Source organism: Sus scrofa, chromosome 13, assembly GCF_054392235.1.
Source record: "Sus scrofa isolate SSC_HxYL_T2T_F1_AM1 chromosome 13, Sscrofa_HxYL_maternal_Yorkshire_Landrace_v2.0, whole genome shotgun sequence".
In the NCBI taxonomy this organism is placed as follows: domain Eukaryota; kingdom Metazoa; phylum Chordata; class Mammalia; order Artiodactyla; family Suidae; genus Sus; species Sus scrofa.
Window position 1 is genome coordinate 41,718,638 of NC_139395.1, and position 23,526 is coordinate 41,742,163.

The 23,526-nt window shown below is 39.5% G+C and overlaps 1 protein-coding gene and 1 pseudogene across 2 annotated transcripts in view; one reads left to right on the forward strand and one right to left on the reverse strand.

The window, feature by feature from the left end:
• Nucleotides 1-23,526, reverse strand: part of ANO10 (anoctamin 10) — a 274,985-nt gene that overhangs the window by 238,546 nt on the left and 12,913 nt on the right. The window lies entirely within an intron of this gene.
• LOC146397282 (voltage-dependent calcium channel gamma-like subunit pseudogene) lies at nucleotides 1,099-19,775 on the forward strand (annotated as a pseudogene).

The window sequence follows — 23,526 nt, forward strand, 5'->3', positions numbered from 1 at the left end:
CTCTGCAGATTCAACCAACCAGCTTTTGTAGTATTATAGTACATATTTATTGAAAAAAAAATCATATGAAAGTGGACCTGTGAAGTTCAAACTCGTGTTGTTCAAGGGTCAACTGCAGTTAGAGCAGGAAAATAAATGCACTATAGGAGACCAGAGAAGGGATAGATTACTTGGAGCTGGAGGCACTGCTGGGAGGATTGATGGCATATGTGACACCTGAGGTGGCTTTGATGAAAGGAGACGTAGACATGTGTGTGTTGGGTAGGGGTTAGGGAGTAGAGGCATAGACAAGCATTCAGGAAGAAGGGAGACATGAGCAAAGGTTCAGAGGCAGCAAAATAAGCATAGACTAAGGAAACAAGGAGCAGTCAATGGAACTGAGGAAGAAAGGGGAGGAAGGAGGAGTCAGTCATGGCAAGCATCAAATGTGATGCTGCTGCCAATTACACTTTCTTGAGCATGAGTACAGCAAAATGATTGCTTTGGTCCCACCACAAGCCAAGGGCCCCTGAATTCATGTGTAACAACTCTTGCATTATTTAGGACACCTTGTTGCTGGCATATACTTCCTTCGTGGCAAGCAAAATATTCTGAGCCCCTGAGCCCCCACTGTTGTTCACCATTCATATCCAGTGTTGGTGCTCTGAACCCTGCACAGCCCTAAACATCTCTTTGTCTTCTTTCACATACCCTGGACACAATTTAAAATCCTTCCATCTGACATCTTCCAATATATCGTAGAGATATTTCTCTGCTATTTAAGTATTGTCCAGGATACCTAAGTCCATAGATGAAAACAGATTATGATTTTTGTAAATAAATATACTCCTTTAATCTATAAAATTAGAAATGGGAAATGAAATAGATGAAAGAGAAAATTGGAATGTTTTAGAGGTCTTTGACTTGATGTGACTCACAATTTTGGTTTATTTTGTTCCTATAATCTGGAATCTCTGACAGCTTCTTTTTGAGTAGCCCAGTGCATGGGAGGTAAACATTTTCATAACAGTGAATCCTTACCAAACAAATAAGAAACAAACAAACAAACAAAAAATCCCAAACCATAATAATGTTGTCTTAGTGTGGATTTCCCCAGAAATGGACCCTGAGATAAGGATTCAAGGCAAGCAGTTTGAGAGAAGAGACAGGGAGCACAGGTGGGGGAGTGACGAAAGGAGACAGGGAATAGAAGGTGTGTGGTCAAGCTGGTCTCTTTGTGGGTGGTGGGAGCTGAACCCCACCAGACCGAGCCACTCTGGGAACCAGTGGAGAAAACATTGCATGTCTCTTGCCTAATGGGTAAGGGAGCTAGCTGAGGACTGCTGGCTGGAAGAAGTTAGTTCACCAGTATTTTTAGCTGCAGTTTCTGTTGGGAGCACCAGGGGCACCAGCGACAATGAGATGCAGATGCTGGCCACTGGACAATCCTCAAAGGACAGGTAGGTTTTGCCTGCATCTGCTACAGGAATCATTACAAGGCCTAGGGAGTCCTTTGGTGCATATTCTACATTCAGGAATGTCTCCGAATTTAGGTTAAAACATCATCTTTTTGTTTTGTTTTGTTTTTTGTTTTTTTGTCTCTTTAGGGCTGCACTTATGGCATATGGAGGTTCCCAGGCTAGGGGTCTAATCGGAGCTGTTGTTACCAGCCTACACCACAGCCACAGCAGCACCAGATCCGAGTCATATCTGTGACCTACACCACAGCTCACAGCAACACCGGATCCTTAACCCACTGAGTGAGGTCAGGGATCGAACCTGCAACCTCATGGTTCCTAGTCAGATTCATTTCTGCTGTGCCACTCCTAAAACATCATCTATAAGAGTACAGAAGTAGTTACAGAGATACACACACAGGATTGAAAGAAGATGTCTATCAAGTAACTTTCAGTTTGTGTCCTTTTAATGGACCACAATAGTAAATTTTGTATACAATGAATTTAAATTTTTCCATAAATCTTGTCATTATCTTGTAATTAGTATAATTATTAGTCTAATACTTTTGTGTTAAAAGATGTACTTCATTAAATTTGCATATTTAAAGTATTTAACAATTTAAATATTTTATAACCCTGTTTTGACTTTTTTATTGTTTAATATATGGGGAACCTCAAAAACTTAAGCTGAGTCTCAGTCTCCACTAGAAAGATCTCAATTAAAAATAGGAATATCATGGAGAAGTTAGGGGCAAAACTAAGAAAAATGAAAGCTCCTAAAAGATAAAGTATAGGGCACTTTGCTCCCACCTAATAGATGACTGGAATAGCTGTCAGTGTGCCTGTACTGAGTGGTTTCTACTTGGGCTTCCAGACACTTGGTGGGTCAGAGATGGAGAATGATTGCCAGAAGCTCCACTTTGTAGAACTAAACCGATTGTGCCAAGTGATCCATGAACCTCTCTCATATTCTGCCTTTTTTAAAATGATTTTTATTTTTTCCACTATAGTTGGTTTATAGTGTTCTGTCAACTTTCTACAGTGCAGAAAAGTGATCCAGTCATACATACATATATACATTCTTTTTCTCACATTATTCTCCATCATGCTCCATCACAAGTGACTAGATATAGTTCCCATTGCTATATGGCAGGATTTCATTGCCTATCCATTCCAAATGTGATAGTTTTCATCTATTAACCCCAGTTTCCCAGTCCATCCCACTCCCTCCCCCTCCCCCTTGGCAACCACAAGTCTGTTCTTCAAGTCCATGAGTTTCTTTTCTGTGGAAAGGTTCATTTGTGCCATATATTAGATTCCAAATATAAGTGATATCATATGGTATTTGTCTTTCTCTTTCTGACTTAGTATGAGAGTCTTTAGTTCCATCCATGTTGCTGCCAAATGGCGTTATTTTTTTCTTTTTTATGGCTGAGTAATATTCTTTTTTTTGTCTTTTGTCTTTTTGTCTTTTGTTGTTGCTGTTGTTGTTGTTGTTGCTATTTCTTGGGCCGCTCCCACGGCATATGGAGGTTCCCAGGCTAGGGGTGGAATCGGAGCTGTAGCCACCGGCCTACGCCAGAGCCACAGCAACGTGGGATCCGAGCCACGTCTGCAACCTACACCACAGCTCACGGCAACACCAGATCGTTAACCCACTGAGCAAGGGCAGGGACCGAACCCGCAACCTCATGGTTCCTAGTCGGATTCGTTAACCACTGCGCCACGACGGGAACTCCATGGCTGAGTAATATTCTATTGTGTATATACCACATCTTCATATCTCGCTTTTTTAAATTGAAGTACAGTTGATGTACAATATTATATGTTATAGGTGTATACCATAGTTTTTCACAATTTTTAAAGGTTGTACTCTGCACATAGTTATTATGAAATATTGGCTATATTCTCCATATTATACAATATATCCTTGAAGCTTATTTTATACCTAATAGCTTGAATCTCTTAATCCACTACCCCTATATTACCTCCCACTGTCTCCCTCTCTCCACTGGTAACACCAGTTTTTTCTCTATATCTTTGAGTCTGCTTCTTTTTTGTTATATTCACTAGTTTGTTGTATTTTCTGGATTCTACATATAAGTGATATCATACAGTATTTTTATTTCTCTGACTTATTCCATTTAGCACAATATCCTCCAAGTCCATCCATGTTGCAAATGGCAAAATTTCATTCTTCTATTTTTTTTTTTTACAAAATGTTAAGAAGAGAACTTTCTCAAAATATTTTTTATGCAATGCAAATAAAAATAATACAAATTGGAAAGTTTAGATTTCCTCTTAAAGGGTGTGACATATTCATGGGATTTTTAACTGTCAAAATCAAAACAATAAACACACGTAATATTGGCTATTCAGTCTCCTCAATGGATATGGATGGGATATGATAACAAAACTTTTCGTCCTACTGTAGTATTTCTGAAAAATGAAATGCTTATTAACATCAAATTGTGTATTAAAGGGGGGAAATATTTAACTCACAAGTATGCAGAGAGCAGCCTCTTGGCACACAGTGTAAAACAGTGGTCAAGGAACTGATTCCCAGAGTATGCTGGGCAGGAGCCATGTGGCCTCTGCAGGGTGAGACGGTCCTCTTCACAGGCATGTGAGGCTGCCCAATGGCCATTGAGGGGAGGGAAGTATTTCAGGTTGGTGCATGTAATACCTATTGCTGCCTAGAAAATTACTGACAGGCATAGCAACTTAGAACAACAAGTATTTATTATCTCGCAGAGTTTCTGAGAATCAGGGATGTGGGAGTGGCTTAGCTGGGTGGTTGTGGCTCAGAAACTCCTGAGGTTGCAGTCCATTGTCAGTTGGAGCTGCAGTCCTCTGAAGGCTTGATGAGGGCTACAGGATCTGCTTTCAAGGTGGCTCTCGTCTATGGCTGTTGGCAGGAGGCCTCAGTTCCTCATACATAGACCTCTTCATAGGACTGCTTAAATGTCCTCCTGATATGGCAGCTGGCTTCCCGCAGTGAGAGGGATCAGAGGACAGCAGGAGGAAGCTATAATGCCTTTAATCACCTAATTCCCAAAGTCATACACCATCATTTCCACTTTGTTCTATTTGTCAGAAGCAAGTCACTAAGTTCAGCCTACAGTCAAGTGGAGGGGAATTAGACTCCACCTTCTGAAGTTTGGTCAAAGAACTTGACCCACTTTTAAATCACTGTAGCACAGCTAGCCCAGGGATCAGATGACTCAGCCAGCTTGCCACGACATACTGGAGCACTCACATCCACACCTTTATAGGTGTTTATGGTACATTCCTGTCACTCATGTTTAAGACATAGATCCCAATGCTGCAAATCTAAAGTTAAGGAATGAGTTTGTGATGAAACTATGGACAAGTCTACTGCTCTAGAGAGTAGAATCTGATATATCAGTACATCAAATATGAACCTGTTTAGATGCAGCCCAGTTCACTCAAAGAACTTCTCCAGCATTATTTTGTCATATCAATACAACCAGATGAGCTCACAGGAATGTCACTAGCTTAACTAAGAAAGCCTCGTGCTGAGAGTTGGGGCTATAGTAGTGTATATTAGAAAGACAAGGAGAGGAGGATGCTGGGCTGGGGTGGGTGTGGGGGCTGAAAACACTGTTTCTGTACAATCACTCCAAAATGAACTAGTTTACAAAACTTTTTTTAAAGAAATGGTGTTTGAGCATATCCATCACTAGACAAGTTTATACTGAGTGGATTTAAATTTTGCAGTACTCATTACTGTTGTGTGTTTTGAGGGATGGGGAAGAGACAGTTAAAAATTATACTCCCAACTTATACGCTGGAAAGAGTTTAGTGAAGCAGCTCCACTCAACCGAATCCATTTGGATGGCATTTTTCAAACCAGGGCAAAGCATAATAAAGAGATGGCATCTGATCAATGTTGGCTGAATTATAAAAAGCAATTGGCTAGAGGGCAAAGCATCACCCTTGGCTAGTGGAGAACTTGCCATATCTGCCTAGCACCAACTCATTCCACCTCCCCCTGACTTCCCCTGCCCCCAGTCAGCATGCACCCTCTCCTTCCAGGCACAAGAGTTTACGAACAGGAGTTCCCTTCAAGGCTCAGTGGGAAATGATCCCTACTAGGATCCATGAGGATGCAGATTCAATCCCTGGCCTCGCTCAGTGGGTTAAGGATTCGGCATTGCCGTGAGCTGTGGTATAGGTCGAAGATGCGGCTGAGATCCCACATGGCTTGTGGCTGTGTCTTAGGTTAGCAGCTGCAGCTCCGATTTGACCTGTAGCCTGGGAACTTCCATATGGCATGGGTGCACCCCTAAAAAAAAGAAAAAAGAATTTATGGAGAATGGGATCCTCCATAAATCCTCCCAGCATCAAAAGATACTAAGAGGTTTGCTTCTAATGTTCCCATTTTCTCATCATGTAGCAGAAGGGTGGCTTCACACCTGCCCCCCCAAATAACATGATGACTTCTTTTACTCACAATATTTTACTAAACAAAACTCTTTGAAAACAAACTTTTCCAATGCCATATTGCAGTGATCATCAACATTCATAATTATGACCTTGAAGGTCCATCACACTCTGAGGAACCTAATGAATAATTAAGAGAATGAAATGGTTTTCAATAGGATTTCATGCTCAGTGTTTTTTGCATTCTAACACTTCTGATAGATGGTCATGGTTAATTGTCTAATTCCCCAGCCATACAAGTAGAGAGAGGATTTATTGTGTTTCAATGGCACTACCATAGTAAGTTTTTTGGGTCGTATTGAGCCAAAATCTGAGATGTGTTACAAATCCTTAGCCAACTCTAGCACAGCCATGAACTGCAGCCAGAGGGAGGTTTTGGACAGCTGGAACCATTCAGAATCCATCCTTTTCCTTCTAGATTAACAAATAATAATAATTGTTGCACCTAAGGATTATTATAAGTAAAATCACATGCCAAATTATTGTTCTTATTGAGGAACCACTTGTTGCCCTTATTCATACTAACATGTTTAAAGAATTTGATACATGATTGCAGTACAGGCCTTGCTCAAAAAAGGAGAAAAATCTCAAATCGACAACTTAAGCCAACACCTAAATGAATTATAAAGAGAGGAACAAACAAAACCTAAAGTCAGCAGAAGGAAGGAAATCAATAAAATAGAGATTAAAAAAATAGAAGAAATCAATAAAACCAAGAGCCGGTTCTTTGAAAAGGTAAGCAAAATTGACAAACCTCTGGCTAGACTCACCAAGAAGAGGAGAGAAAAGAACCCAAATAAACAAAATCAGAAATGAAAAAGAAGAAGTCACAACTGAAAGTACAGATATACAAAAAACCATGAGAGGATACTATGAACAATTGTGTGCCAACAAATCTGACAACCTAGAAGAAAGGGACAACTTTCTAGAGACTTACAGCCTGCCAAAACTGAATCAAGAAGAAATAGATCAAATGAACAGAACGATCACTAGAAATGAAATTGAATACGTCATAAAAACACTCCCTACAAATAAAAGTCCAGGACCAGATGGCTTCACAGGTGAATTCTACCAAACATACCAAGAGGAACTTACACCCATCCTCCTTAAACTTTTTCAAAAGGTTGAAGAAGAAGGAACACTCCCAAAGACATACTATGATGCTACCATCACCCTAATTAAGGTCCAAAACCAGACAAAGATAACACCAAAAAAGAAAACTATAGGCCAATATCTTTGGTGAATTTAGATGCAAAAATTCTCAACAAAATTTTAGCCATCTGAATCCAACAACATATCAAAAAAGATCATATGCCGTGACCAAGTGGGATTCATCCAGGTTCACAAGGATGGTTCAACATATGCAAATCAATCAACGTCATACACCACATTAACAAAAGAAAAGTCAAAAACCCATTATCATCTCAATAGATGCAGAGAAAGCATCTGACAAAGAACAACATCCATTCATGATCAAAACTCTTACCAAAGTGGGTATAGAGGGAACATTCATCAATATAATCAAAGCCATTTAGGACAAACCCACAGCAAATATAATACTCAATGGAGAAAAGCTGAAAGCCTTCCCACTAAAATCTGGAATAAGACAAGGATTACCACTCTCACCACTGTCATTCAACCTAGTACTAGAAGTCCTAGCCACAGCAATCAGACAAACAAAAGAAATAAAAGGCATCCAAATAGGAAGGGAAGAGGTAAAATTTTCACTGTGTGAAGATGACATGATACTATATACAGAAAACACTAAGGACTCAACCCAAAAACTACTTGAACTGATCAACAAATTCAGCAAAGTAGCAGGATATAAGATTAACATTCAGAAATCAGTCGTGCTTCTGTATACTAACAATGAAATACTAGAAAAAGAATACTAAAATACAATACCTTTCAAAATTGTACCCCCAAATATTCATCAAGGAAATTAAAGAATATGTAAAGAAATGGAAAGATACTCTATGCTCCTGGGTTGGAAAAATTAATATTGCAAAAATGGCCACACTACCCAAAGCAATCTACAGATTCAATACAATCCCTATCAAATTACCCATGACATTTTTCACAGAACTAGAAAAAACAATCTAAAAATTTATATGAAACAATAAAACATCCAGAATCGCAAAAGCAATCTGAGGAACAAAAACCATGCAGGAGGCATAACTCTCCCAGACTTCAGGCACTATTACAAAGCCACAGTCATCAAAACAGTGTGGTACTGGTACCAAAACAAACAGACAGACCAATGGAACACAATAGAGAACCCAGAAATAAACCCAGACACCTAGGGTCAATTAATCTTTGACAAGGGAGGCAAGAACATAACATGGGAAAAAAGACAGTCTTTTCAGCAAGTATTGCTGGGAAACCTGGACAGCTGCACGCAAATCAATGAAACTAGAACACACCCTCACACCATGCCACCAAAATAAACTCCAAATGGCTGAAAGACTTAAATATACGACAGGACACCATCAAACTCCTGGAAGAGAACATAGGCAAAACATTCTCTGACATCAACCTTACAAATGTTTTCTCAGGTCAGTCTCCCAAAGCAACAGCAATAAAAGCCAAAATAAACCAATGGGACCTAGTCAAACTGACAAGCTTTTGCACAGCAAAGCAAACCAAAAAGAAACCAAAAAGACAACTTTCAGAATGGGAGAAAACAGTTTCAAATGAGGCAACGGACAAGGGCTTAATCTCTAGAATATACAAGCAACTCACACAACTCAAGAGCAAAAAAGCCAACAACCCAACTGAAAAACAGGCAAAAGACCCGAAGAGACATTTCTCCGAGGAAGATGTACAGATGGCCAACAGACGCATGAAATCAACACCCCTGATTATTAGAGAAATGCAAATCAAAACTACAATGAGGTACCACCTCATGCCAGTGAGAATGGCCATCATTAATAAGTCCACAAATAACAAGTGCTGGAAGGGGTGTGGAGAAAAGGGAACCCTCCTGCACTGTTGGTGGGAATGTAAGCTGATACAACCACTATGGAGAACAGTACGGAGGTATCTTAGAAAACTATACATAGAACTACCACATGACCCAGCAATCCCACCCTTGGGTGTATATCTAGACAAAACTTCCCTTGAGAAAGGCACATGCACCCGCATGTTCACTGCAACACTATTCACAATAGCCAAGACATGGAAAGAACCCAAATGTCCATCAACAGAGGATTGAATTAGGAAGATGTGGTATATATACACAATGGAATACTACTCAGGTATAAAAAAGAACAAAATAATGCCATTTGTAGCAACATGGATGGAACTAGAGACTCTCCTAATAAGTGAAGTAAGTCAGAAAGAGAAAGGCAAATAGCATATGAGGTCACTTATATCTGGAATCTACTGTAAGGCGCAAATGAACGTTTCCACACAAAAGAAACTCATGGACTTAGAGAATAGACTTGTGGTTGCCGAGGGGGAGGGAGTGGGGTAGAATGGGAGTTTGGGGTTAAGAGATGCAAACTATTGCCTTTGGAATGGATTGTCAATGAGATCCTGCTGTGTAGCACTGAGAACTATGTCTAGTCACTTATGATGCAGCATGATAATGTGTGAAAATAGAATGTATACATGTATGTATAACTGGGTCACCATGCTGTACAGTAGAAAAAAAAATCGTATTGGGAAAATAACAACTAAAAATAAATAAATTCATAGAAGGAAAAAACGAAAAAATTATTCTACACCAGATGCCACTTCATATTCCAGTGAAGGCTTACTCCTATCTCTCTCTTTCTGCTCCTATTATTTGCAGATGCAAAGCCCTAGGCATAGAAGATTCAAAATCACAGTTTGTTGTCAAACTTTTAGATTCAGGAGAATTTAAATTCACATTTCTTTTATTATTAGGGAAACTGAACATCGTTTCATACATATAAGGGGTGACTTACATTTATTTTTCTCTCTGTTCTCACACTTCTTTCTGCTCATGACTTCTGCCTGTATTTTTAACTCAATTTGGAGACTTCTCCATTTTTAAAAGCTCTTTGTGTACTTGCCCTTATCTGCGAAATAACTTGCAAATAGTCTCTCCCAGTTTGTCATTTGTCCTTTGACTTTGCTTAGAGTGTTTCATTTTGTGTATTTGTTTCTATGTACTAAAATTTATCAATCTTTTCCCTAGCTTATTCCTGGATTTTGAGAGGTTTTCCTTACTTCCAAGTCACAAAGTAATTCACCTGTGCAATACCTCTTCTGTTTCCTGTTTTACACTTGGTTCTTTTATCCATTTGGAATTTATTTCAGTGTGAAGTTTAGATTCACTTTCATCCTTTTCCAGATGGCTTTCTCTCTGTCCTAATAACATTTATGAAATAGCCCATCTTTTCCTCAGACAGGAATAACTTGATTTATTTTTAGACATGAACTTGATATAATGCAGCACTCAGAGACAAAGAAACTAACATCAGGGAGAAATGAGATCCACAAATAGACAATTTAACTCTAGTGTGGAATAGAATGCTCCCTGACTATTTGGAATAGAGAGGAAAAGTGCCTACAATGGTGGGCATGAGTTGTCCTCCACTGGCCACTCCATACTGCCCAGTTGCAGTCTCACTCCTGCCTGCATCAGTGTAAAAAGTCACTCCTAAATGCTTTTCACTTATGCTCCTTTGCCCTTTGAGTGGGTAGTCCTATGTCCTGCCTGAGTCTGACTGATACCAATAGCATCACAAATACATACCAACCTATCAGTAAAAAGGTAGGCAGTATGGTCCCATTCCATCATCCCCAAATTAGAAATTTTACAGAGTAAAGCTGAAAAACACTCAATTGGGTCACATCTCATTTGGAAATCCAGTGTGGCATAGTTGTCCTGATTATCTTCCTTATTCATTATGCAAGGGTCTGGTCTAATTTGCGATTGGTTCCACAAATCAGATCTGTATTCAAAAGTTTAAGGTTGAATTCCTCCTATGATACTAAAGACAATTTCACTAAAGGCATTCATGAAAGTACTGGTATTTTCTCTGGGAGTGATTGCTTTGAAGTTGGACAGGATCAAGTACAGGCTCTGGTATTTTTGCTTAAAAAACAAAACTCCTATTCCCATTGAGCCCCAAGTGGTACTTCCTGGAAACATTTCTTTACTCTAGTGTTTCTATACTTAGCTTTTAAAAGGCTCCTGCAAAGATTTTTAAATGCCTTTGCCTATTAGAAGTTGCTTAGCTGACCAGAGGGAAATTTGCATGGGAGCTTCATTATTTTACTGTTAAGTCATGTTCAGAACTATGATTCACCTTTGTTTCAGTGAATATTGACCTCGGGAATAAACTCTAAGTATCTCACTATGATATAACACAAACCCCAAAGGTTTCAGGAGTTCTATTTGCCATGCTTGTAAGAGGGACACTTTCCAGTTCCCTATTTTGAGCAGGGGTGATGGGGAAGGGGAGAGAGCAGACCAAGTGCACTCCTGCCTGGTGCCTGTCCTGCTCTTTCTATACTCTCATCTTACAGCAGGTGTCACTCTGATTCTAAATTTGTCTTTGAGTTAATAAATCAACGTTATGGTGAAAGGAACCTTAGAAGTCATCTAATCCAGGCTCCATATTTTACAGGGAAGAAGCTGCAGCTCTAAAAGAATGTCATTCAGAAAGCCCCAGTTATGCTGAGTCGGAAGTCTCTGCTTTCTTTATGTGGATCAGTCTGAGTGTTTACTTCCAGCCCAGTTCCCAAAGGGGAAATTGGTATTGGTTACACAAAATCCTTCCTTTTTAAGTATTGCAGAATCACCCTTGTTTGCAAAGTAGAGACTAGCTTGTTGTGAAAGATGACAAAGAGGGAAAACACACTCTTCTTCCAAAGGAGAAAATTCTTTCCTACCTTCCAACTATTGATGTCTAGAATTCTGTCATTAGAGCATCATTCCTTCAGCTGTTGAGTCCAGCCCAGGAGACTGGACTACTCAGAATTCAAAGTATTCAAATCCCTCTACTGGTTAATTCCAAATTACTTTTCAGTCATATTCCCTCAGGCTCTGAAAGGAGACAAACTGCAGAGTTTTGGATTCTGATGCAATCACTGTGGAGCAGTGTGACATATGCATAGACTTAACTTTTTGGATCTCAGCTTCTTCATTTGTAAATGGGGTAATAATAGCTCAGAATTCATGGGTTTACATAGAGATTACACAAACTTAATACATGAAAAGTGACAGTTATTTAACATTGAAGCTTCCTGGGGTCATTTATAGCTAAAAAGAGGCTGACCAAAAAACTTAAAAAGAAAAACCGGGGAACGAGATGCCCACATACTCCTGGGAATCTACATGCCATATGCACATAGAGATCACTGTGCATCTCTCACCTCTGAGAGAGCCTGAGGTCCTGTGCAAGAAGGAAATGAAGACCAAGACCAACATGTAAACCACATGTTCCAACACACACACACACACACACCCCTCAAAGAAAAGCTGGGAGGCTCATTTGATACAGGAGTATAAGGAAATCATTGTCCAGTTATTAGCTTATCATTAAACTAATAAAGCAGGATATCAGTTGCCACACATGACAAAAAATATAGACTTTAAAGAATTAGATTAGGGGAGTCATGAAACCACACAGCAGCAGCAACAATAACAGCGATGAACGGCAAGAACTATAGCAGAACTTAGAGAGGGAGGACAATAATCTGACTTCTGGAGTTTCCATGTTATACTACATGAAATGTCCAGTTTTCAACAAAAATTATGTTATCCAAAAATAAAAGACCCCAAACCAAAAAAAAAAAACAAAAACAAACAAACAAACAAAACAGTGAACTATGATCCATACAGGGAAAAAAAAAAAAAAAAAGGCAGTCAATGGAAACTGAGGAAGCCCAGATGTTGGACTTACTGAACAAAGACTTTAAACCAACTCTTATACAAACATTCAAAAAAGTTAAGGAAAGTTAAGTATGAGGAAGATATCTCACCAAGTATAAAATTTACTAAAGAAACAAAAAATGTAAAAAATAATCAAGTCAAATTTCTGGAGTTGAAAAATGTAACAACTGAAACAAAAAAAATTACTAGATAGACTCAACAATATTTGAAATGGCCAAGAAAAATCAGCCAACTGAGATTTGAAGCAGAATGGGAAAAAAATGAGCAAAAATGAAAAGCATATCAGAGACATGCAGGAGAACGTCAATCATACCAAAATACATAATCCAAGTCCCAGAAGGAGAGCATAGACAAAAAAAGGGTGGCAGAAAGAATATTTTTAAAAATACAGTCAAAATGTCACAAATTTGATGAAAACTTTAACTTATCTATCAAAGCAATCCAATAAACTCCAACTGCAAACTCAGAGGTTCACCACTAGACACATCAGAGTTAAACTGTCAAAAGTCAGAGAAAATCCTGAAAACAGCAAGAGAGAAGCAACCTGTGCAAGAAAGCCTCAATAAGATTAGCTGTTGACTTCTTCTCAAAAAAACATGGAATCAAAAAGGCAGCGTGTTGATATATTCAAAGTACTGGGAAAAAAAAAAAAACCTACTGTCAACTAATTCTATTATCCAGCAAAACCTCCCTGTAATAATGAAGGAGAAATTAAGACTTTCCCAGATAAACAAAACCAAGAGAATTAATCACTAGCAGATGTACATTACAAGAATGCTAAAGGGAGTCCTCAGACTGGAATGAAAAGACACTGAATAGGAACTTGGATCCCCATGAAGCTATAATAGCACCAGTAAAAGTAAATATATATGCAAACATATAAGACAGTACAAATGTACTTTTCTTTTCCTATCTGATTTAAAAGACAATTGCTAGAGTTCCCGTCGTGGCGCAGTGGTTAATGAATTCGACTGGGAATCATGAGGTTGCGGGTTCGATTCCTGGCCTTGCTCAGTGGGTTAACGATCCGGTGTTGCCGTGAGCTGTGATGTGGGTTGCAGATGTAGCTCGCATCCCGCGTTGCTGTGGCTCTGGTGTAGCCCAGTGGCTACAGCTCTGATCAGACCCCTAGCCTGGGAACCTCCACATGCCACGGGAGCGGCCCAAGAAATGGCAAAAAGACAAAAAAAACCATAAATAAATAAATAAAAGACAATTGCTGAAGAAATAATTATAAAACTATGTTGATGTGTTTATAATGTGGAAAGATGTAATTTGTCTGGCAATAGCAGTACAAAGGAAGGAGGAAGGAATAAAGCTATGTTGAGTTTTGTTCAAAATAATTGTAGGTATGTTGTACTATTGTATACTATTAAACTTGAGTTGGTATTAATTCAAACTAGACAGCTTTTGGTTTTTTTGGCTGCACCTACAGCACATGGAAGTTCCCAGGCCAGGGACTAAATCCAAGCTGCAGCTGTGACCTACCCCACAGCTGCAGCAATGCCAGATCCTTAACCCAATGAGCTGGGCTAGGGACTGAAACTGCACCACTGCAGAAATCCTTAACCTATTGTGCCACAGCAGGAATTCCCACAAACTAGGCAGTTTTAAGTTAAGATATTAATTGTAATTCCCAGGCAATCTCTAAAAAAAAATAGCCCTAAAATACACTAAAAGAAATACGGGAGGAGTTCCCGTCGTGGCGCAGTGGTTAACGAATCCGACAAGGAACCATGAGGTTGCAGGTTCGGTCCCTGCCCTTGCTCAGTGGGTTAACGATCCGGCGTTGCCGTGAGCTGTGGTGTAGGTTGCAGATGCGGCTCGGATCCCGCGTTGCTGCGGCTCTGGCGTAGGCCGGTGGCTACAGCTCCGATTCAGCCCCTAGCCTGGGAACCTCCATATGCCACGGGAGCGGCCCAAGAAATAGCAGCAACAACAACAACAACAAAAGACAAAAGACAAAAGACAAAAAAAAAAAAAAAAAAAAAAAAAAAGAAAGAAATATGGGAATTAAAATTATATATGATAAAATATTTATTTAACACAAAAGAAGGCAGTAAAGCAGGAACAGAGGAACAAAAAAGACATCAGACATGCAGAAGAAAAAAAAGTAAAGTGGAGCTGGCTTTTGTAAGATGTCTTCATATCTCTCTTCTGGTTCTACTCTCACAGAGGGGCCAGGAGTATATCAATAAGGCAGAATTTCTTCGAAAAGTTTTTTTTTTTTTTCCTTTTTGCCTTGCCTGTGGCATGCAGAATTTCCTGCCAAGGATGGAACCTGAACCACAGCAGAAACCTAAGACACAGCAGTGACAACCCCAAATCCTTAACTGCTAGGCTGCCATGGGAGTCTCGGGCTTCCTTTTTATTGTTGTTATTATTATTATTATTTTATCTTTTTAGGGCCACACCCTGAGGCAAATGGAGGTTCCCAGGCTAGGGTTCCCTATACCACAGCCACAGCAATGCCAGATCTAAGCTGTGTCTGTGACCTACACCACTGCTCATGGCAACACTGGATCCTTAACCCACTGAGTGAGGCCAGGGGTCAAACCTGCATCCTTATGGATGATAGTCAGATTCATTTCCACTGAGCCATGATGGGAACTCTGAGCCACGACTGGAACTCCATCAGGCTTTCTTTTTATTTTTTTAAAGATGATTTAAATTAATGGAAAGACATCTCACGCTCTTAGATCAGAAAATTTACTATTGTTTACATGGCAATACCCCCAGATTGGTCAATAGATTCAATGTAATCTCTGTCAGAATCCCAGTCGCTTTTTTTTTTTTTTTTTTTTTGCATAAAGTGATAAGCCTATCTTAAAATTCTCAAGAAAATATAAGGGATTCAGAAGAGCCAGCTACCCTGAAAGAGAAGAACAAAGCTGGAGGGTTCATACTTCCTGATTTCCAAGCTTCCTGCAAAATAGAGTAATCAAGAGAGTATGGTACTGACATACAGATAGACACATAGATCAATGGAATGGAACTAAAAGTTCAGAAATAAATCATTACATTTACAATGAATTGATTTTCTATAAGAATGCCAAGACAATTCAATGGAGAAAGAATAGCCTTTTCAATAAGTGATGCTCAGACAACTGGATATTCACAAGCAAAAGAATGAAATTGGACTCTTACCTAATACCATATAAAAAAATTAATTCCATGAGTTCCCGTGGTGGCTCAGTGATAATGAAACTGACTAGTGTCCATGAAAATGCAGATTTGATCCCTGGTCTTGCTCAGTGGGTTAAGGACCCAGTGTTGTTGTGAGCTGTGGTGTATGCTACAGACACGGCTCAGATACCACATTGCCGTGGACGTGGTGTAAGCCAGCAGCTGCTGCTCTGATTTGACCCCTAGCCTGGGAACCTTCATATGCCACAAGAACGGACTTAAAAAGCAGAAAAAAAAAAAAAAAAAAAGAATTAACTCCAAATGAATCACGTATTTAAACGTAGTCATTGGGGGTTATGAAAATATTCTAAAAGTAGATAATGGTGATGGTTGTCCATCTCCATGAATATATTAAAAATCACTGGACATTATACTTTAAATGGGTAAATTTTAGGGTTTGTGAATTAAAGCTCCATAAAACTAATTTAAAAAGATTTAAATGAGATTCTAGAGGAAAATTTAGTTGGATATTTCCATAATCTAGAGTCAAAGAAGGCCTTTCTAAGCAAGCATGTTACCAAGTTAAAAAACATGACAAAAATGATTTACAGACTCTATTAAAAATTACTTTTATAATTTCTATATAAAAATACAACTAATAAAATTTTGGAATAAATACCAGGTACAGTGTTAATAATATCCTTAATATATGAGTAGTAGTTGAAATCATTAAGAAAACTACCAATGCCCTAATTAAAGACATAGGTAAACAACATGAACAATTTACAAAATAAGAAACAGAACTGGCCTAATAGGATATAAAATATCCGTCTACCTTGACAGGCAATTATTTAATGCTAATTAAAGCACAATGAAATTCTTCTTTTCAGCCATTAGAGTAGAGAAGGTTCAAAAGAAGCATAATATCCATAGTTGGTGAATATGTGGGAAAATAGGATTCTCATACATTTCTAGTAGGAATGTAACTTGGAATAACTGTACTGAAGGCAGTTTGGCAACATAAATCACACGCTTAAAAATATGTGAATACTTTGTTTCCTTTCTACAATTATATTCCAAGAAATGGTACAAGAGGTGTTTAAAGTGTGTGGACAGGTTTATATTTTCTTATGAAATCTTGTGAAAATTAAAACCGCCAAAGTGCCTAACAATAGGAGATTAGATTTGGCTTTAAAACTGTTTAGAGGGATTTTAGAGCAGACAATGCTGGTGGTCTACCCAGCAGCTGTTCTCTCTTCATTCCTAGATTCTATGAAGTCCTAGGACTCAGGAACATCTGACCCCCCTGCCCTACCCCATGCCCTCAGACAGAAGCTGGCTGAACATGGAAGTGGTTCATGGATAAGCGTGTCACTCTATAAGAGTCACTGAAAATGCAAACCATTTTCTGGGGCTTTTGTACAGCTTTTAGAAATATCACCTCTTTTCCTGGCCTTTGTCATACCGGATATGAGGCCTGGAGATTGGCATTCATCTTTACTGTATCTGAAGATAAGCCGGATACCAAGGAGGGGCAGTGAAGAGAGGATTACGTGGAAATGGAGCCAGATCCACTGAGTTTTTACAGCCCTGAAGCTCCTCTCCTTCCAGATGTTAAACTATGAAGCACTAAATCTATCATCTGAGCTGGATTAAGAGAGGTTTTCTGGAATTTACCATCATAAGCCACATGAACTTTTACTCCACATTCCCCGACCCCCACATGAAAAAGAAGGATTGTAAATAGAAAATGGCTTTTATTTTCTTCCTCCCTCTGTCTTTAAAGTATTTTGTTGGGTCTTCTTTCCCCATCCCTGGACATATTAGGCAGGCACCGTAGTCTTTTGGATGGGGATTGAATTCAGGGAGTATGAGCTTGAATTACATTTTTATTCTGACTTCTAACTGAAAGTTAACACAACCTATACCAGGAAATGTTGTGATGGAGGGGTCCCATGGGTTGAAGTCTCCAATGAACCACAACTGCTTCTTGTGAAAGAGTCAGCACTGGATGCTTGCCACAATGCAAGGCATGACCGCCAGCCAAGGTAAGAGAGATCTGCTAACACAAATGATACCAGCTAAGTGAAAAGTTTTTGCCCTTTTCCTTACACTCTTCTCTTCCTCTCCTTTGACTACGGAAGGGCCGGAAGATGGGATGGCAAGAGAGATGGTCATGGTCATTGAATTCCCAATGCTAGAAACAGGCACTGACTAGTCAGAATGAATGCCTCCCATAAACAAAGATTGCTCTGGACTTGTGGAAGAAAACTGGCCCAACCTCTGACTTCACTCTGTGGCCTATGGATTTTCTTCCTTATGTCTCTAGGTTCACAAATACCAGTTTGCTCTAAGCAAAAGAATTGAGTTGCAGCCTGAGGCACCAGGGATGAAGGATGTTACTTTGGTCACTGACTTTTAAAAAAATTTAAGTACAGTTGATTTACAATGTCATGTTAGTTTCTGGGGTGCAGCAAATATATACACTCTTTTTCACATTCTTTTTCATCATGGTTAATTACAGGATATTGAATTCAGTTCCCTGTGCTATACAGTGGGACTTTGTTGTTTATTTATTTTATATACAGTAGTTTGTATCTGCTAATCCCAAACTCCTAATTTATCCCTCTTCCACCCTTTCCCTTTGGGTAACCATAAGTTTGTTTTCTATGTCTGTGAGTCTGTTTCTGTTTTGTAAATAAGTTCATTTGTGTTATATTTTAGACTGCACATGTAAGTGATTATATGGTATTTGATTTGTCTTTCTCCTTCGGACTTACTTAATATGATAATCTCTAGGTCCATCCATGTTGCTACAAATAGCATTACTTCATTCTTTTTTATGGTTGAGTAGTATTCCAATGTATATATGTACCATATCTTCTTAATCCACTCATCTGTTGATGGACATTTAGGTTGCATGGCTATTGTAAATAGTGCTGCCGTGAACATGTGGGGTGCATATATCTTTCAAATTATAATTTTCCCTGGATATACGCCCAGGAGTGGGATTGCTGGATCATACATTAACTCTATTTTTAGTTTTTAAAGGAATCTCCATATTGTTCTTTATAGTGACTACGCCAATTTACATTTCTACCAATAGAGTAGGAGGGTTCCCTTTTCTTCACACCCTCTCCAGCATTTGTTATTTGTAGATTTTTGATGAGGGTGTAAAGTAGTACCTTATTACAGTTTTAATTTGCATTTTTCTAATAATTAGTGATGTTGAAAGGAGCCAGGTGGGAGCTCACAGACCAGCCCTGGAGCAGCATGGCTGCCTCAGTGTACAGGCCCAGAGGCTTTTGGTCCAGAGGAGGTCCCACCAGTCCTTGGCCCTTCATTTAATCCTTCATCTAGACCTTCATCATCTGTGTGCTTCCCTGGCCATGGTCCTCTCCTCCGTCTCCAACTGTGATGGCCACTGACTCCTGGCCAAGGACTGCCTCTTCGGGCTGTGGCACTTCTGTATAGCCTCCAACCAGACTGGGCCACACTGCCTCTGAGCCTGAGTCAGGCCTATGTACCCTGCCTGGCCTGGGGCATGGTCTTGACCTGCAACAAGGCCATCTTTACCATGGAGGTTACCATATTTTGCCTCCTCATGATGCCCCAGGTGTTCAAGGACCTCCACTCATGGTGCAAGTGAATCATGGGCTCCATCTTCTTCCTTGTCTCTTTCATCCTTTCTTTTGGGGGCTCTTGAACTCTGTGATCTTTCTCACGATGCAGCTCATGTTTATCAGCCTCACCCTGATGTTCTGGAGTGAGTTCATGGCCTCATTCCTCTTTATCCTGAATGCCATCAGTGACCCCACATCAATATCCATATCAATAGCATCACCCATCCATGGTGTCAGCCTATGAAATTTTAGGCTCTCTTTCAAGGACATCAAGTTCTACCAGATAGTGTGGTCAAGACAGGATACTTCAGGAGTTCCCATCGTGGCACACTGGAAACGAATCTTACTAGGAATCATGAGGTTGTGGTTTCGATCCCTGGCCTTTCTCAGTGGGTTAAAGATCTGCTGTTGCCGTGAGCTGTGGTGTAGGTCACAGACATGGCTGGGATCTGGCATTGCTATGGCTCTGGTGTAGGCCAGCAGCAACAGCTCCGATTGGACCTAGCCTGGGAATCTCCATATGCTGCAGGTGTGGCCCTCAAAAGACAAAAAGACCAAAAAAAAAAAAAAAAAAAAAAAGGGATACTTCCAACATGTGACCTTGGAATTGCTACCTCTTAGCCTTTGCAGTCGCCAGGTAAGCGCCTCAGGGTTAGGGTTAGGTTTAGGGGTAGGGGTACCACTTATTAGGATGTTGATTTTACAAGAAGCAAAATATTTTAAAACCTTTTCGTGAATCCATCCTGGGATGGGAATAGTCTTGGAAGTAGGTCAGGTAACTGGTGCCCAGGCTGGCTGTATAGTCAAGTATAGTTCACACCTGTTTATTGACTCTGCTAGGCTATGGACTCTCGGGTCCCTGGGACTTCTGAGTTGCTAAGAATAAAACATTCTTCCAGTGAATGGTGTCCCTTCAGTGCCTAGGACTTTGTTCTACCAGCTCAGAGGGACTTTGTGCAACTTACCTGCTTTAGCTTTGATCACAAGAGGGAGGAAGAGTTCAGATTTCTTAGATATAGTAGGTCTTCAAAACATTTGACTTTATTGAGCCCTGCCCTTTGGGGGACCCGACAACCCCTGGATAACCCCAGCTTCCAGAAGCTGGCTGTCCCCTCTGGAGACTCTCCCTGTGAATCCTGCCTTAAGCCCACCTGACTTCTAATGCACTGTCCTCTCTGAAAAAAAAAAAAAAAATTACTGATGTTGAGTATCTTTTTATGTGCCTATTGGTCATCTGTATGTCATCTTTGGAGAGATGTTTATTTAGGCCTTCTGCCCATTTTTTGATTTGGTTGTTTTTTGTTATTGAGTTGCATGAGCTTTTCGTATATTTTGGAAATTAAGCCCTTGTCAGTCACATCACTTGCAAATACTTTTTTTTTTTTTTGTCTTTTTAGGGCCACACCCGCAGCACATGGAGGTTCCCAGGCTAGGGGTCCATTTGGAGCTACAGCTGCGGGCCTACACCACAGCCACAGCAATGTGTCTGCGACCTACACCACAGGTCATGTCAATGCCGGATCCATAACCACTGAGTGAGACCAGGGATCAAACCTGCAACCTCATAGTTCCTAGTCAGATTCGTTTCCACTGTGCCACGATGGGAACTCCTACAAATACTTTCTGCCAGTCTGTAGGTTGTCTTTTGGTTTTATAGTTTCCTTTGCTGTACAAAAGCTTCTAAGTATCATTAGGTCCCATTTGTTTATTTTAGCTTTTATTTCTATTGCCTTGGGAGACTGACCTAAGAAAACATTGGTATGATTTTTGTTTGAGAATGTTTGCCTATGTTCTCCTCTAGGAGTTTCATGGTGTCACATCTTATACCTACTTTTTTAAGCCAATGTAAGTTTATTTTTGTGTATGGTGTGAAGGTGTGTTCTAACTTCATTGATTTTCATGCAGCTGTCCAGCTTTCCCAACACCAACTGCTAAAGAGATTGTCTTCTCTCCTGTATATACTTGCCTCCTTTGTCAAAGATGAATTGACTGTAGTTGTGTGGGTTTGCTTCTGAGCTCTCTATTCTGTTCCACTGACCCATGTCTGTTTTTGTGCCAGTATCACAGTGTTTTGATGACTTAACTTTGTAGTATTGTCTGAAGCCTGGGAAGGTTGTGCCTCCAGCTTTGTTCTTTTCCCTCAGGATTACTTAGGCAATTTTGGGTCTTCTATGATTCTATATAAATTCTAGGATTATTTGTTCTAGTTATGTGAAAAATGTCATGGGTAACTTGACAGGGACTGCATTAAACCTGTAGACTGCTTTGGGTAGTATGGACATTTTAACAATATTAATTCTTAAAGAGCTTGGGATATCTTTTCATTTCTTTGACTCACCTTCAATTTCCTTTATCAATGTTTTATAGTTCTCAGCATATGTCTTTTAACTCCTTGGTCAGGTTTATTCCTAAGTCTTTTTAAATGAGATTTTAAAAGGGTTTTTTTTTTTTCATTTCTCTGATATTTCATTGCTAGTGTAAAGAAATGCAACAGATATCTGTATGTTAATCTTACATCCTGCTAACTTGCTTAATTTGTTAACCATTTTGAGTAGCTTTTGTGTGGTCTTTAGGGTTTTCTACACATAATACCATGTCATCTGCATATAATGACAATTTTACCTCTTCCTTTCCAATTTGGACACCTTTTATTTCTTTCTCCCTTCCTCTCCCCCACCCCCTTTTTTTGTGTGTCTGATTGCTGTGGCCAGGACTTCCAGTACAACATTGAATAGAGGTGCTGAGAGTAGGCATCCTTGTCTTGTTCCCAATTCCAGATTTTAGTGAGAAGCTTTCAGCTCTTTACCACTGGGTGTTATGCTGTCTGTAGGTTTGTCATAAAGAACTTTAATTATGTTGAGATATGTTCCCTCTATACCCACTTTGGTAAGAGTTTTTATCATGCTGGGTGTTGAAGTTTATCAAATGGTTTTTCGGCATGTATTGAGATGATTATGTGGTTTTTGTCTTTTGTCGATGCAGTGCATCACATTGGTTAATTTGCATAGGTTAAACCATCTTTGTGGTCACTGACTTTTATATCTTTTTCAGGAAGCAAAATATAGGCTTAACATTAATTCCATGAGGCATAGTGATCACAGACTCTGAAACATGATTTAGAAAAGCTTCTAACAATCGTTCTCCTTTACATGTATACACAGTGAGATCAGAGACAATTTTTTTTTAATGTCATACAAAGATTCCAATAAAAGGTAAGGACTTTAACTCTTTACAGTTAACTAGTTAAAGCCTAAAAGGGAAAGCCTCCCCTTCAATTTTTTGCTAGTATTTTTGTAAACAAAACCTTAGAAGAGAATACAGTCATTAAAAATTTCCATTCTAAGAATGCTTAGATGCAATTCATACCAAGAAATGTGATCATCACAAGGTTCCTTATCCAATTCTGCTTTTCTCTAAGGAGCTCCAGAGATGTGCAATTTCTGATTTTGGTTTTTTAAAAAAATCAGGACAGAGATGTCCAGAAATAAAGTCTGGGAACAGCAATGATTCTAACAGTCCTAAAGCTGTAAGAAGCAGGGAAATGATAGCAAAATAAACTGTGCATTTCTCAAACTCTCTCCATAAATCAGGGACTTCAATTTCCACTGTCCCACATTAGATGCAAAATGGATGTCAAGTTGTTGGAGGATGAAGTAGATATTGTTTGTTTGGGGCTTCCTTGTATCCATTTCCCTTTCTTGTCTGCCCCTCAGTTTCCTTTATTAGGATTACCTTTCATTCATTGACCAGTTACTGAAGTTCTCCTCCTCCTCCCACTATCCTCTCTGCCTAGCTATAAAAGGAAGGGATTTGACTCAAGTCAAAGCAATTCTTTGTTCCCTCCTTAGAATGTGAATCTTGAGCTGAAGAACAGACTAAAAATGAATTTAATTCCACCTAACTCATAGCGCTTGCCCACATTCTTCCTGCTATGAAAGAGCTATTGAGTGTCTTTCTGGGATCTAATACGGCCTTATTCTAGCCCCATTATCCAGTCTCCCAT